The sequence below is a fragment of the Podarcis raffonei genome, chromosome 3 (assembly GCF_027172205.1).
Source record: "Podarcis raffonei isolate rPodRaf1 chromosome 3, rPodRaf1.pri, whole genome shotgun sequence".
In the NCBI taxonomy this organism is placed as follows: domain Eukaryota; kingdom Metazoa; phylum Chordata; class Lepidosauria; order Squamata; family Lacertidae; genus Podarcis; species Podarcis raffonei.
This window is the reverse complement of record NC_070604.1, coordinates 8112333-8127521: the sequence shown is the minus strand read 5'-3', so window position 1 is coordinate 8127521 and position 15189 is coordinate 8112333. Positions and strand designations below refer to the sequence as shown.

The 15189-nt window shown below is 47.9% G+C and overlaps 1 protein-coding gene across 1 annotated transcript in view; it reads right to left on the bottom strand.

Annotated features, from left to right (window-relative positions):
• Nucleotides 1–15189, bottom strand: part of WDFY2 (WD repeat and FYVE domain containing 2) — a 48097-nt gene that overhangs the window by 24524 nt on the left and 8384 nt on the right. The gene's annotated exons all lie outside the window — the stretch shown is intronic.

The window sequence follows — 15189 nt, the reverse complement described above, 5'->3', positions numbered from 1 at the left end:
TCGTTTGTGTGTTTGCAAGAGTTCTCAACCAGTTGTAGATGCAAAACAAAAATGCAAATTTTGTTTGGTCCTATGAAGTTCAAGGGACGCGGGTGGCGCTGTGGGTAAAAGCCTCAGCGCCTAGGGCTTGCCGATCGAAAGGTCGGCGGTTCGAATCCCCGTGGCGGGGTGCGCTCCCGCTGCTCGGTCCCAGCGCCTGCCAACCTAGCAGTTCAAAAGCACCTCCGGGTGCAAGTAGATAAATAGGGACCGCTTACTGGCGGGAAGGTAAACGGTGTTTCCGTGTGCTGCGCTGGCTCGCCAGATGCAGCTTTGTCACGCTGGCCACGTGACCCGGAAGTGTCTCCGGACAGCGCTGGCCCCCGGCCTCTTGAGTGAGATGGGCGCACAACCCTAGAGTCTGGTAAGACTGGCCCGTACGGGCAGGGGTACCTTTACTTTTTATGAAGTTCAAAAATATTCTCAGCCAAATGAGCACCAAGCCGAATATTACGAGCAAATCACTTTTCCCAGAGGCCATGACTTTGCTGTCATCTGTAGTTCTTTCTGTTGTTACTACTCATCTCTCGCTTCCACTAAAAAGTAGTTATAGGGAGGAAATATGAAACGTTCTATGGAGGTATCTGCGGTGTTGTTGCCAAGGAAGAAACCCAAGATGTGAAAGGATGACAGATTATCATCTTGTTTTCTCATACTCATACAACTTGTACACATTATGGTTTACACAAACAACACACACCCATTTTGGAGTAATGCGTATCTATGGCCTTCCCAGCAGAGTAGCTCATTGTTACTGTTTCTTGTTTTTTGTTGTATACACTGCAAATAATTATTTGACACACACTTAGAGGCCTTAAGGGTAGGAAAGAAGCACCTTGAATTGAGCCCAGAAAACTAACGGGAAGACAGTACAGTTGGTCTAAGACCAACATAAATTTGGCTGCAGCATTTTGCACCAGCTGCTGTTTCCAAACATGTTTCCATAATTTGGATAGAAACTGACCAAGGCATGCATGTACAATATTTTACTAGAAATGTGAGCAGTGTGAATGGGACAAGTAACAAATGCTGTGTGAGCTGAAGTGATGGGACTTCTTCCTTTCCTGTCTGCCAGTGTTAGAAACTCAGGTATATAAACTGGGTGCCAAATGGCTCCTTAAACCAGGGTTGCAGTCGCCAAAAGGGAATGCCTAGTTGCCATTTTTGGGTCAGACGGCTCGAAAAGTTGTATTTTTCAATATGACTTTTTGGTTCCTGAAATTCATTCTGGTTGTGTAGATAAAATATAACAGACATAATTCTACAGAATGTGTTGCTAGTGTGTGAAAACAGTCAAGACCCAAGCATGCACCTGCGGATAGTGTCAGGCACCATCCTGGCAACTGGGCATCTTCACTTGGTCGCAAGTGACTGATAAAAAGGTAAAGGGACCCCTGACCATTAGGTCCAGTCGTGCCCGACTCTGGGGTTGCGTCGCTCATCTCGCTTTATTGGCCGAGGGAGCTGGCGTACAGCTTCCGGGTCATGTGGCCAGCATGACTAAGCCGCTTCTGGCGAACCAGAGCAGCGCCCGGAAACGCCGTTTACCTTCCCGCCGGAGTGGTACCTATTTATCTACTTGCACTTTGGCGTGCTTTCGAACTGCTAGGTGGGCAGGAGCAGGGACTGAGCAACGGGAGCTCACCCTGTCGCGGGGATTCGAACCACCGACCTCCTGATCGGCAAGTCCTAGGCTCTGTGGTTTAACCCACAGCACCACCCTCGTCCTTAAGTGACTGATAGCCAGATGCAAAATGCACTTGGCGACTTTCAAACGCTGTTTGCTGCAGTCCCCTCCCCAAATCTGCTCTGAAGGAGCCTCCATCAGATTGCTCTAACTTTGCAAATGGCTTAAATTTTTGTTGGAATTTGTTACGGTCATTTTTGCACTCTTATCTATGATACTACTATCTGAATAACTTCTTTCTCCAGATGACCAAACTATTATGTGCACAGAAATCTGCCATAAAAACATTAACTGCTGACACACTGTTTTACGAGGAACAGCCAGTTGCTAATCTCTTTAAATACTTCTCTCAGAGATACAAGATAGCATCCACAGCTAAGACTATAAAACCAGTAAGACTTTACAAACTTAATCAAAAGTGTAATCCCGGGCAGATGCCAGCTAATTAGTTTGAAATAAGCACAAGTGACCTCCAAATATCTTATTTGTGTGGTGAATCAGCTCCAGCCGTCATCAGTTTGTACATTTCTGCCTTCCACACCGATGAAATTGTCATCTTTTATTCCTTTCTCTTTTGCCCTCATGTTACATGTTCTCACATAACATGTGTACCTATGGTAAAGTTTAGATTATTGCAATGCAAAAGCCAATTCATGCACTAGCAATTGTGTTTGTGTGTGTGTGTGGACAGATACAACTTAAATATCCCTCCTTATTCCTTCTTATCACCATACACAATCACAAGCTTTGAATTCTTTTCAGCCTTTATAACACAACAGTTCAGCCCAGGGCTAATGTTTTATTCACAGCAGCTAGACCATCAGTAAACAGAAAGCTTGATGCAATACTACTGAACAATCAAGAACTCTCAAATCCTGCTCTGCTCCCAATAGCTTGCAGAAAACTGCAGTATCTCTCACAACTCTAGTCAAGGTTTTCTTTTACCTACAACACAGCATGGGTAAAGTTTTAGCCCAGACTGTGAACTGCTTTGTTAATGCAGCTTTTCAGCCTCTCAGCCCTCCGCAGCAACACAATCTGTCCATGAGCTACCAGTTCACTCATTCAGATTGTCCCAGAAGTCTTACTATAGACATGCTATGCTATATAGCATGGCTGGGCAAAATCCTCATCACAGGTTTGCAAGTGCTCAAACATTTACAGTGGTACCCCTGTTACGAACGCTTCTGGTTACGAACGCTTCCGGTTACGAGCTCCACTAACCCAGAAGTAGCTGCTCCTGGTTGCAAACTTTGCCCCAGGATGCAAACAGAAATCGCGCGCCAGAGGCATGAACGCAAAGCGGGAGGCCCCATTAGCAAAAGCACACCTCAGAATAAGAACTGTTTCAGCTTAAGAACGGACCTCCGGAAAGAATTAAGTTTGTAACCAGAGGTACCACTGTATTCCACTTAGTGGAAGGAGCCTTTGAAATGGAGTTTGTTGCCTCCATTGATAGAATTGTTCGGATAGGATAAGATACTTAAAGGCAACGGTGTTCTTGTTGCTCCTCCCTCTTCCTTACCTGTACATTTGGAAAGATGAAGAGTGGGCCCTGCAGTTTGCCTACTTCCCTTCTCTGTTCTTAAAGGGTAAAGGTAAAGGGACCCCTGACCATTAGGTCCTGTCGTGGCCGACTCTGGGGTTGCGGCGCTCAACTCGCTTTATTGGCCGAGGGAGCCGGCGTACAGCTTCCGGGTCATGTGGCCAGCATGATTAAGCTGCTTCTGGCGAACCAGAGCAACGCACGGAAATGCCGTTTACCTTCCCGCCGGAGCAGTACCTATTTACCCACTTGCACTTTGACGTGCTTTTGAACTGCTAGGTTGGCAGGAGCAGGGACCAAGCAACGGGAGCTCACCCCGTCACGGGGATTCGAACCGCCGACCTTCTGACTGGCAAGTCCTAGGCTCTGTGGTTTAACCCACAATGCCACCCGCGTCCCTTTCTCTGTTCTTAGGCCCAAGTTAATCAGTGAATAAAGAGTAATACCTTTATGTAGCCAAATAAATAAGCCAGCAAAAGTTTCCAATGCTCCAAATAATTACTAGTCCCACCAACGAGATTAAGAAATCCATCCCTCTTGCAGCTGCCTGCTATAGTTCTGTGCTGGGCCTGGAAGAGGAAAGGAGCTTCTAACCACTGCTATTCCCCTTGGTTTCTATGCTTGACACAAAGGAGGAATGTAGGGCTCCGACCCTCCTCTCCCAGGCCACAATGACGGGGTTTTTTAGTATACCTAAAATCCTTTGCTTACCCCACATTTTGTTCAAAAAATTGCTTTGCATAGGTAACTACAATAGAGTTACCAAAATTTTCAAAAGTAGGGAGCCCGTGGCTTGGCTTTTGAAAAACAGCGGGTCTGCAGTAATTAGCCACGGTAATTGGGAACCGAACTACTATCCTATGCAATGAATGTGCAAGCCATTGGAGGCTGGCCCACTGAGACGGTGCTGCTTTTGCTTCTATTCTGCATTTCAGAGATAATTTTATACTTCTATAATTGCTAGTCACTTTAAGAGTATTTGTGGTCAAGAGTAGGGCGTAAGTATTTTAAGTGAAAAGATTTGTGCACAGTGTGCCCTATTTGTCTGCATCCTGCTGCAGATGCCTCTGCACTCGTTCAGTCTGTTTAACCGGGGGGGGGGAGGGGGGGGAGAGAGAGAGAGAGAGAGAGAGAGAGAGAGAGAGAGAGAGAGAGAGAGAGAGAACTGCGTAGCATTTCCAAGTGCAAATTCAAGCCTCGTGCCCCTTTTCAAGAAAGCCAGGAAAGATGCTGCCTAAAGAGCAAATCAAGTACAGCAAGAACATTAGCAGAACGGATTTTTATTAGCCAAACCTCTGACTAATCCAGGGGCAGACGAGGAAAGACTTAAAAGGTGAATTATTTTTAGAGGAGGAAGGTCATAAGAAAATAGGAAATGCATTCTCCAAAGCATGCCCTGGCTTTGACACAGGAGTCTAGTAAAAGCAAGATACCGTTTTTTTCGCTCTATAGGACGCACTTTTCCCCCTTCAAAAATGAAGGGGAAATGTGTGTGCGTCCTATGGAGCGAAGACGCCATAGCCCCACTACCCTCTCCCGGCTGGAGAGGTAACGTGTGGCTATGGCAGGAGCCTCCATAGCCGTGCGTCACCTCTCCAGCTAGGAGAGCGCGCGCGGGGCTAAAGCAGCCCCCCGCGACCCTCTCCCGGCTGGAGAGGTGACGCGCGGCTATGGCAGGAGCATCTATAGCCATGCGTCACCTCTCCAGCCGGGAGAGCGCGTGCGGGGCTAAAGAAGCTATAGCCCCGCGACCCTCTCCCAGCTGGAGAAGTGACGCGTGACTATGGCAGGAGCCTCTCCGCTGCGCCTTTCCGCTGCTCCCTGACCTGCTCTTTGGGGCTGGTGGTGGGCTTCCCCCCGCCAGCCCCAAAGAGCAGGTCGAAAGGAACCTGAAGCCTGGAGAGTGAGAGGGGTTGGTGTGCACCTACCCCTCTCGCTCTCCAGGCTTCCAAGGTAGCCGCCTGAACGCACCTTAAACGGCACCTTGTTTTAGAGTGGGAAAACAAGAGGGGGAAAATTCTCCCACTCTCTGCGCAGCGCCTCCTGCCGCTTCGCTGAAGGGGCGCTGGGCAGAGAGCGGAAGAATTTTTTCCCCTTGTTCTCCCCCCTCTAAAACAATTGCGTCCTATTGTCCGGTGCGTCCTATGGTGCGAAAAATACGGTACCTGCAAGCTATGTAGTCAATAGATATTATCAGGCCCTGTTCTGAAGCAAAAAAGCACAGTTCTCTGGTTGCCTTCTTGCACATATTTTTAGAAGAGTGCCCATGCAAAGTATTTTACATGAGCATCTAAAAAGCATAACACATCTATGCAACAAATGTGTACAAATGTGTCAGAGAACTGTAGAGTTGGAAGGGACCATGAGGGCCGTCTAGTTCAACCTTTTTCCCAACCTGGGGCTTGAACCCACAACCTTGAGATTAAGAGTGTGAGGCTCTATTGACTGAGCTTCCCAGGTGCTCTGCACATGTCAGGCACATGTCGACAAAGAGGCTGAAGGGGAGGAAGGAGGCAAGTCTTATAAACACAACTCATTAATTCTCATGGAATTGTTTTGTTTACCTAACAGTCTCGTTTCATGGGCTGATTGAATAAAAGTCATAAATTGACTTAATCTGTTCCCAACAGACTTCTCCAGACTAAGTTTCGGATGCAATGCACATTGCTTTGAAAATTACTCATATGTGTATGTACACATATGTGTATCTAGATGTATAGACAGACAGTGTGTATATAGTATATATACAGTGGTACCTCTGGTTGAGAATGGGAGATGTTCCGGAGGCCCGTTCGCAACCTGCGTCTGCACGTGGGTCGTGATTTGCCGCTTCTGCACATGTGTGTGACATCATTTTGCGTGTCCGCACATGTGTGAGCAATGAAACCCAGAAGTAACCCGTTCCAGTACTTCCGGGTCGCCGCGGGAAGCAACCTGAAAACGCTCAACCTGAAGCAAACGTAACATGAGGTATGACTGTATATAAAAAGGGCACCATTCACCTAAAAAACCCTATCAACAAAAGCCCTGTCCAAGGGCTTCTGCTTGCATAATGGAGGTTCCTCCCTTCCCTTCCCCTGCAGGCCTCCCAAAATTGTCTTGTGGGTGTGTGTGTCAAGACAACCCCCAGATCTGCATGCAGGGAGAGTGGCAGGAGACACTTCCATCTGGCAAGCTGATAGGCTTGTAATGGCAGTATGTTAAATATATATTTCTATCTACAGATATTCCAAATGAAAAATGATTTAAGATTTCCAAAGATGAAAATTTCCTTCCTAACTATCCAGGAAAAGTAAGCAAGAGTTCAGCACGAAAACAGAAGCACAGTCACAATGGTGGTGCCTCTCAGCTACCCTATCCCCCAAAGTAGGACCTCATCGTGACGATTTCTGTCTCGTTCCTGAACCCAGAAGCAAGGTCCTGTTCTCTTCATGCGGCAGCCACAAGAGAGAGAAAATGCACATCTTGTGCACACCCACTTCCAGCTCGTTTAGCACACAGCAAGATACCTGGGTGCACCACACCATTCTAGGAGGGTTGTCATTTCAAGTGTCACTTTTGAAGCATTGCTGGGCATCTCTCTGGTATGCCGTGAAGTGAAATCCCAAGAGCCACTTTCAGTCTGAATTAAAGCCTTTAGCAGGAGATGCACAGAACTGCCTCCCTGCAGGATTAAGTCAGCTGTGAGCTGAGCTTGTTCTCCTTCGTATTTGTTCCACTGTCTGATCAGCTATAGTCTCCAACTCCTCTCTCCCTGCCTCTTCCCTTTTTCATTCTTCCCCTTTATTTTGGGAAACTGCCCTTCTTATTCCATCTGCTTCACAAATGAACCCCAAACTCTCAAAGAACTGTACAACTGACTTAACTGCATAACGTACTTAGACTAGGGTCTATGTGATCACAAACAAAGCTTTCTGTAGCAGAAGGGAAAATAGATTGTGACTGTATGGTGATCCTTTTTATTCAGCAGAACCTCAGGGGGAGAGAGGCGAGAGACAAAGCATGGCAACTCCAAGGGGTTTGTGGGAATCCTTTGGTCCAACAAACAAGTTCTCTTTTTAAAATTCAAACCCCAGTTCAAGTCTGACTGCTATGTACAACATTCTACATACATATCAACTTCATATTCTGCTGTCGTCTTATTTATTTAATTTATTTGCTGAATTTATATACATCTATCTTACCGTGTGCATGAATTAGATCGGTCCTGGTTGTTTGATGCTATCCTACCAGCTACGGCAATGGCTTACCTCTCCAAAAGGGCATGGTAGAATGTGATGCTAATATATCCAATACCAAGATGAAGGTCTACCAGGCTTATGTGTTGAGCACGCTGCTTTATGGAAGTGAGCCACAGGCAATTTGCAATTTCCAGGAGCCACATATGCTGTGTCAGGAAGATTTTGGGCATCACATGGCAGGACAGAGTCTCAAAGATGGGCTCTCCCAAACCCACATTCCCAGCACGTTCACACTCCTGTCTCAGTGATGTCTACGCTGGCTTGCCCATGTCTACAGAATGGAAGATGGCAGGATCCCCAAGGGAGATCTCCAGGGAGCTGGCTTCAGGCACCAAGCCTGTTGGCAGACCAACTCTGTGTTACAAAGGTGTCTGCAAACAAGACTTGAAGGCTGGCAATAACAACCACTGCCATTTGAGAATCCCTTGCAGACGACCCCAGCGCCCGGAGACAGTCAAGGTTGTGTATCCACAGCAGTGACCAGCAGAGGAAACTGCTGGGAGGAGCAGAGAGAAGAAACACCATGGTGTATCTGTAGCAGCACAATGAACACTTTCACCTGCCCCAGCTGCAACAAAACATGTCTGTCTCTAAAGCCACAGCAGGTGTTGTATACCCAGACGCAGTCTTCCACTGTCTCCCAAGACAGATGGATGCCAACAACCACCACAGACACTACACTGCCATCTGGTTCCAAGAGAGCTCAGTCAGTCCTGCCAAGTCAACAGTAGGAACCACTGCTCTTTCCTAGCTCCTCCCTGTGTCTACATAATGGGTGGTAAGCCTTCAGCCCTCCGGCCCATTTCATACAGGCAGCAAGGAGGGGGGGGGACGAAGAAGGCAGTGGAGGTTTAGGATCAGAGTGTTCCTTCTCCTAGGTGGGCTACCTTTCCTCGCTTTCTTGAACACTGGACACACTATTAGTCTCCTCCACTCAATCCGCCAGAGCCTTTCTTTGCGTGCAAGGGAAGTCCCTAACACACAGAGGGTTTGAGACCCACTGGCTACCCCATTATGTGGATTATGCCAGCTATATTATCAAATTTAGTTTAACAACTTTTTCAGATTTCTCACAAAGCCTCCCACGTTTTGGCACTTACCTCCTGCTTAGTACAGCACAATGACTTTTCTACAACCTAAGCATTCAGGAAACAGATGCCACCACGGAGCAATCTTCCACGCTGCCTACCAGTTACCGTATTTTTTGCTCTATAAGACTCACTTTTTCCCTCCTAAAAAGTAAGGGGAAATGTGTGTGCGTCTTATGGAGCGAATGCAGGCTGTGCAGCTATCCCAGAAGCCAGAACAGTAAGACCACTTCACAGCGATCCCTCTTGCTGTTGTGGCTTCTGAGATTCAGAATATTTTTCTTCTTCTTTTCCTCCTCCAAAAACTAGGTGCGTCTTGTGGTCTGGTGCGTCTTATACCGAAAAATACGGTAACTCTCAAAAGGAAGCAAATTGTGATTTGGAAAAAAGCTAAGACACAACTGAAGGTAATCAAGTTTTACTCAGAGTAAACCCACTGAAATAAACATACCAGTAAGTAAGTTAGAGCCTTTAATTTCAATGGGTCTACACTGAGTGAAATCACCCAATGTTTGGAATTTGTCCTGAGCCTAGCCACATCAGTCTTTCACATACCCAGGGATAATCATCAATGGGACCTATTAATAAATGGAGAAAGTTTGTTATGCACCTTGAGATATTTGTATAGGGTGGATTATAAATCTATTTTAAAAATCCTCTGGGATTACTGAAATTTAAGAATGAAACACCAATAGATCAATTTCCAGAGAAAACAGGGCAATTTTTATTTAACTTATTAAGCATGTGAACACATATACCGTTTTTTCTGTGTTTAAGATGAGGTTTTTTTTTATTTAAATAACAATGCTTAAAATTTGGGGTCGCCTTATACACTGGTAGTGCTGAGATGGGACATGCGATTGGTGGCTGTCGCAAGCAGGAGATTGTCATTGGCATTTGGTGGGGTGAATGATGGCTGTGGCAAGGTCTGCTGCGGCAATAAGGCATGCGATTGTTGGCTGCTGGTGGCGAGCAGTCAGATGATTGTTGGCTTCCTGGATGCATGCAATTGGCATTGGCGGTCAGGTGGGTGAGCGATTGTTGGCAATCCCTCCCCCAAAAAGCTCAACAACTCTGGGCAATCCCCCCTCCCCCCAGAAAAAGATTAACAACTCTCTGCAATCTCCCCTCATTTCCTCAATTCTGAGTCCCAAAAAACAGGGGTTGTGATACACCGGGGGGGGTGCTATACATGGAAAAATACAGTACTTTGAATAACTGGACTGTAGGAAAACAAATGAGAGCTAAGTACAGTGGTACCTCGCAAGACGAATGCCTCGCAAGACGGAAAACTCGCAAGAAGAAAGAGTTTTCCGTTTTTCAAGGTGCTTCGCCAGACGAATTTCCCTATGGGCTTCCTTCGCAAGACGAAAGCCCATAGGGAAATCTCCAGGGACAGTGGGGAAGCGCAGCGTTTCTTCCCCACTGTCCTCAGACCTCCTCCGAAGGCTGGCGGTGGGGCGGAGAGACCTCCTCCCCCCGCCAGGCTTCGGAAGGCTCCTCCGAAGGCTGGCGGTGGGGCGGAGAGCCCTTCTCCCCGCGCCAGCCTTCGGATGGCTGTTCTGAAGGCTGGCGGTGGACCGCCAGCCTTCAGAACAGGTCCGGGGACAGAGGAGAAGCGCAACGCGCCTTCCCCTCTGTTCCCGGACCTGTCCTGAAGACTTGCGGTGAGAGGAGGGTTTTCCTTCCCACCGCCAACATTCAGAATGCTGTTCTTAATGTTGGCGGTGGGGAGGAAAAACCCTCCTCCCACCGCAAGCCCCGGGAACAGAGGAGAAGCGCTGCACGCCTTCCCCTCTGTTCCCGGACCTGTCCTGAAGACTTGCGGTGGGAGGAGGGTTTTCCTTCCCACCGCCAACATTCAGAATGCTGTTCTGAATGTTGGCGGTGGGGAGGAAAGCCCTTCTCCTCACCGCAAGCCCCGCAAGCTCCGGGAACAGAGGAGAAGCGCAGCGCGCCTTCCCCTCTGTTCCCGGACCTGTTCTGAAGGCTTGCGGTGGGGAGAAAAGCCCTTCTCCGCACCGCCAGCCCGGCAAGCGGTTTCCATAGGAACGCATTAATTGATTTTCAATGCATTCCTATGGGAAACCGTGCTTCGCAAGACAAAAAACTTGCAAGAAGAAAAAACTCGCGGAACCAATTAATTTCGTCTTGCAAGGTACCACTGTACAACCTCAAGATGCAAAGAAAAGACACCAAACAATATTGGTAAGGAAGGACTGATCTCCCAGACAGGATCTAAACTCCTGATTCCCAACAGGCTCACTTTTGCCAAGTTAGTTTCAGAAAGTCATACTGTGTTCTTAACAAGGCATACAGCAGAACAAATTTGAGTTGTATCTGGAACAGATTTCCTCTCATGCAAAGTTACTACTTCTTTACCCTGTTGTTCCCATGAACCCCCAAATCTGCTATGGGTGATTGAGAGAACCTGCATAACAAGTTGGAGGTGCAGAACAGTTTGTTCATCTAGGCCAGGCATGTCCAAAAAAGCTCAATGATAATGATCACTGCAAGATCGCAGTCTCTTGGGAGTTGGACGCGCCTCATCTAGGCTGATGATGAGACTTCAAATGCAATTCTGGCACCTGGGCATCTTCAGCTGGTCGCAAGTGGCCAACAGCAAAATGCGCATGGCAAATTTTGAATGTTAGCTATGATCAAAATTAGAATCACATCAAAGAAGGGGTTCAAATTCATATCTTTAACAGGGCACATGAGATGGCTCAATAGCAGGCAACATTTCATCAGTATTACCAAATCTGACACTTTTATAATATGCCTTCATCTTTCATTAAGAGATTATATGAGTTTTAAAGTATTTATCTCAGCTAGCTACCAACCAATCAAAGGGAAATTTGAATGTGATTTATAAAATTACCAACTTGCTTTTTTAAATGACCATTGCTAACAAGGCCAAAAAAACCCTTATTTATAAAATAATTGCCAACTTTGGAATTCTTATCAACAAAGATGGGAACTAGGCCAGTTAGTCCAATGAACCTAAACTTTTTTTCTATAGCTGTGATTTCCAAATTGCAGTCTGCAAAATTCATTCAGGTGGTCTTTTGCATTTCTATAACAAATACAATTAAAAACCATACAGCACCTAGCAAAGTGCATTACCCTTGCTACAGCAGGCAGAAAAACCCCTTTAAAGGAGGGAAATACAGCTTAACAAGTACTAAAGGATGTTATCATAATTCAGAGTGTTTACAACATCTTGTTAGTCTGATAGTGTGGGAAGTGTTTAAGATAGTAGTTTAATGATTCTTTGATTCCATACTTGGGAACCAGCTCAGGGTAGCTTTGGTAGGTTATGTACCTATGAAACAACCTGCCCAAACCAGGTGCCCTCCAGATTTTTTGGACTACAAGTCTCTTCAGTCCCAAACAACCTTTGTAGGCAAAAACACCTGAAAGGGCACCAGGCTGGGGAGGCTCAAATGCCAGTGTTTAACAGTATCTTCATTAGGCCTAAAAGAAAAGTCACAAACGTTTTGAATGCTTTTAGAACTCTTCGTTTGGCAAGATGTTACTAAGTAGGGAACCACGGGGTGAAAAATAAAGCTTAGATAATTGAAGTGATTTTAATCTGTTTTAGTATTTTAACTTTTGTATGTTCTGAAGTACGGTTGTGAATTTTTCTTGATTTTCTTGTTTTAAGCCCTAAACGGCCTCGGTCCAGTATACCTGAAGGAGCGTCTCCACCCCCATCGTTCTGCCCGGACGCTGAGGTCCAGCGCCGAGGGCCTTCTGGCGGTTCCCTCATTGCGAGAAGCAAAGCTACAGGGAACCAGGCAGAGGGCCTTCTCGGTAGTGGCGCCCGCCCTGTGGAATGCCCTTCCAGCAGATGTCAAAGAGATAAACAACTACCTGACATTCAGAAGACATCTTAAGGCAGCCCTGTTCAGGGAAGTTTTTAACGTGTGATATTTTACTGTATTTTTGGTTTTTATGGAAGCCGCCCAGAGTGGCTGGGGAGGCCCAGCCAGATGGGCGGGGTATAAATAATAAATTATTATTATTATTATTATTATTATTAACTTTTTGTAAACCGCTTTGAGGTGCCTTTTTATTTAACAACCAGACTTTGTATAAACGTTATGAAACAATAAAGAAAATAACAACAACAACAACAACAACAACAACAACAATAATAATGTAGAAAAATTAGGCTAGATATTGTAACCATGAAGTCAGACAAAATGGAGACCGCAGGCTGAGGCACCATCCTGTCTTGCCTGTGCTTCTTAGATCATATTTTGGCTCATAAAAGGATTTAATTCTACACTGGGCACAGAAATATCGCCTCATAGCTATAGACCTATTCAGTTCCACGCAGCTGATTACGGAGATCATTTTGTTACTGAAAACACTGATTGTTCTATGCATTTTTGGTTTACGTCAGCATAATACTGTCAATAGTTGAACACAAATCTGTTCTTTCACTGAGACATTCTAGAAGGGAAAAAACTACTGGTAATAAGAAGAGTCTTGCTAATTTTTTTTAAAAAAGAAACCAGGAACTAAATTGAAATAATATAATGCCTTTACAAAATCTGTTCCATAGGTGGAGAATCAAGACCAAATCACCAGATGATGTTGAAGTTACAGTCGTTTATTTGCACAAACATTTTTTTAAAAGCTTTATCAGAAAACCTATGAAAGAACTAAAGAACTTGAACCCGCAAAATAAGCTTTGTTCTATTCCATATCTATTATCTCCTTTACTGGGGTGTGTCTACGATAGCTTTCTCTAATCAAACTGCCATACTTGGGTAATGCTAATAAATGTGATGAACCCAGGTTTGGACAACAGGACAAACCAAGTATTTTGGTTTGTTGCTTGCAGAGACAGTGGATGTGGGGACTTCTGAGCAAGTTAAGTTAAACATTAACCATGGTTTATTGACATGTGGTTCAAGATGTCACACACCAGAGAACTGACAAAACAAACTTTATGACTCTGCCTTGGTGGTTTTATTCTGCAAGTAATGCTGAAGGAAGAATAGTAAGGCATTCATTACCCCTAAGTTTAGCAAAGTTCCGCAATACAAACAGGGCTACTTAAGGTCATTAAAGAGGGCCCTAAAATTTTCACAAACTTGAAAATGATCAAATATTAGATTATACGCCTATAACCCAGGGCCAGCAACCATATGCACCTAAATCAAAGTGACAAAGCCTTCCTATTCAAGGCCAATGACCATCACTGGAGTCCTTCTGACCTAGTTAAGGCATCAGATTTTACTTCAGTTACCGTATTTTTCGCACGATTGGACGCACCGGACCATAGGGCGCACCTAGTTTTTTGGGGGGGAAATAAAGGGAAAAAAATTTCCCTTTATTTCCCCCCCAAAAGCAGGTCAGGGAAACCGAACCAGGTCGAGGAACAGCGGGATAGTGGCGCTGCGCCTCCCTGCTGTCCCCCGAGCTTGTGGGGCTGGCTGATGTCTGCCCGGCGCGAGGGGCGCTCTGCTTCAGGGCGCCCCGCCCGCCGGGCGACAGGCTGCTATCCGCAGCTTGGGGAGCCTTGCGGGGAACTCCTGCAGGGCTCCCCACCCTGCGGATGTCTGCCCTGCGCGAGGGGCGCTCTGATTCAGGGCGCCCCGCCCGCCGGGCGGCAGGCTGCTATCCGCAGCTTGGAGAGCCTTGCGGGGAACTCCTGCAGGGCTCCCCACCCTGCGGATGTCTGCCCGGCGCGAGGGGCGCTCTGATTCAGGGCGCCCCGCCCGCCGGGCGGCAGGCTGCTATCCGCAGCTTGGGGAGCCTTGCGGGGAACTCCTGCAGGGCTCCCCACCCTGCGGATGTCTGCCCGGCGCGAGGGGCGCTCTGATTCAGGGCGCCCCACCCGCCGGGCGGCAGGCTGCTATCCGCAGCTTGGAGAGCCTTGCGGGGAACTCCTGCAGGGCTCCCCACCCTGCGGATGTCTGCCCGGCGCGAGGGGCGCTCTGATTCAGGGCGCCCCGCCCGCCGGGCGGCAGGCTGCTATCCGCAGCTTGGAGAGCCTTGCGGGGAACTCCTGCAGGGCTCCCCACCCTGCGGATGTCTGCCCGGCGCGAGGGGCGCTCTGATTCAGGGCGCCCCACCCGCCGGGCGGCAGGCTGCTATCCGCAGCTTGGGGAGCCTTGCGGGGAACTCCTGCAGGGCTCCCCACCCTGTGGATGTCTGCCCGGCGCGAGGGGCGCTCTGATTCAGGGCGCGCCACCCGCCGGGCGGCAGGCTGCCATCCGCAGCTTGGAGAGCCTTGCGGGGAACTCCTGCAGGGCTCCCCACCCTGCGGATGTCTGCCCGGCGCGAGGGGCGCTCTGATTCAGGGCGCCCCACCCGCCGGGCGGCAGGCTGCTATCCGCAGCTTGGAGAGCCTTGCGGGGAACTCCTGCAGGGCTCCCCACCCTGCGGATGTCTGCCCGGCGCGAGGGGCGCTCTGATTCAGGGCACCCCACCCGCCGGGCGGCAGGCTGCTATCCGCAGCTTGGAGAGCCTTGCGGGGAACTCCTGCAGGGCTCCCCACCCTGCGGATGTCTGCCCGGCGCGAGGGGCGCTCTGATTCAGGGCGCCCCACCCGCCGGGCGGCAGGCTGCC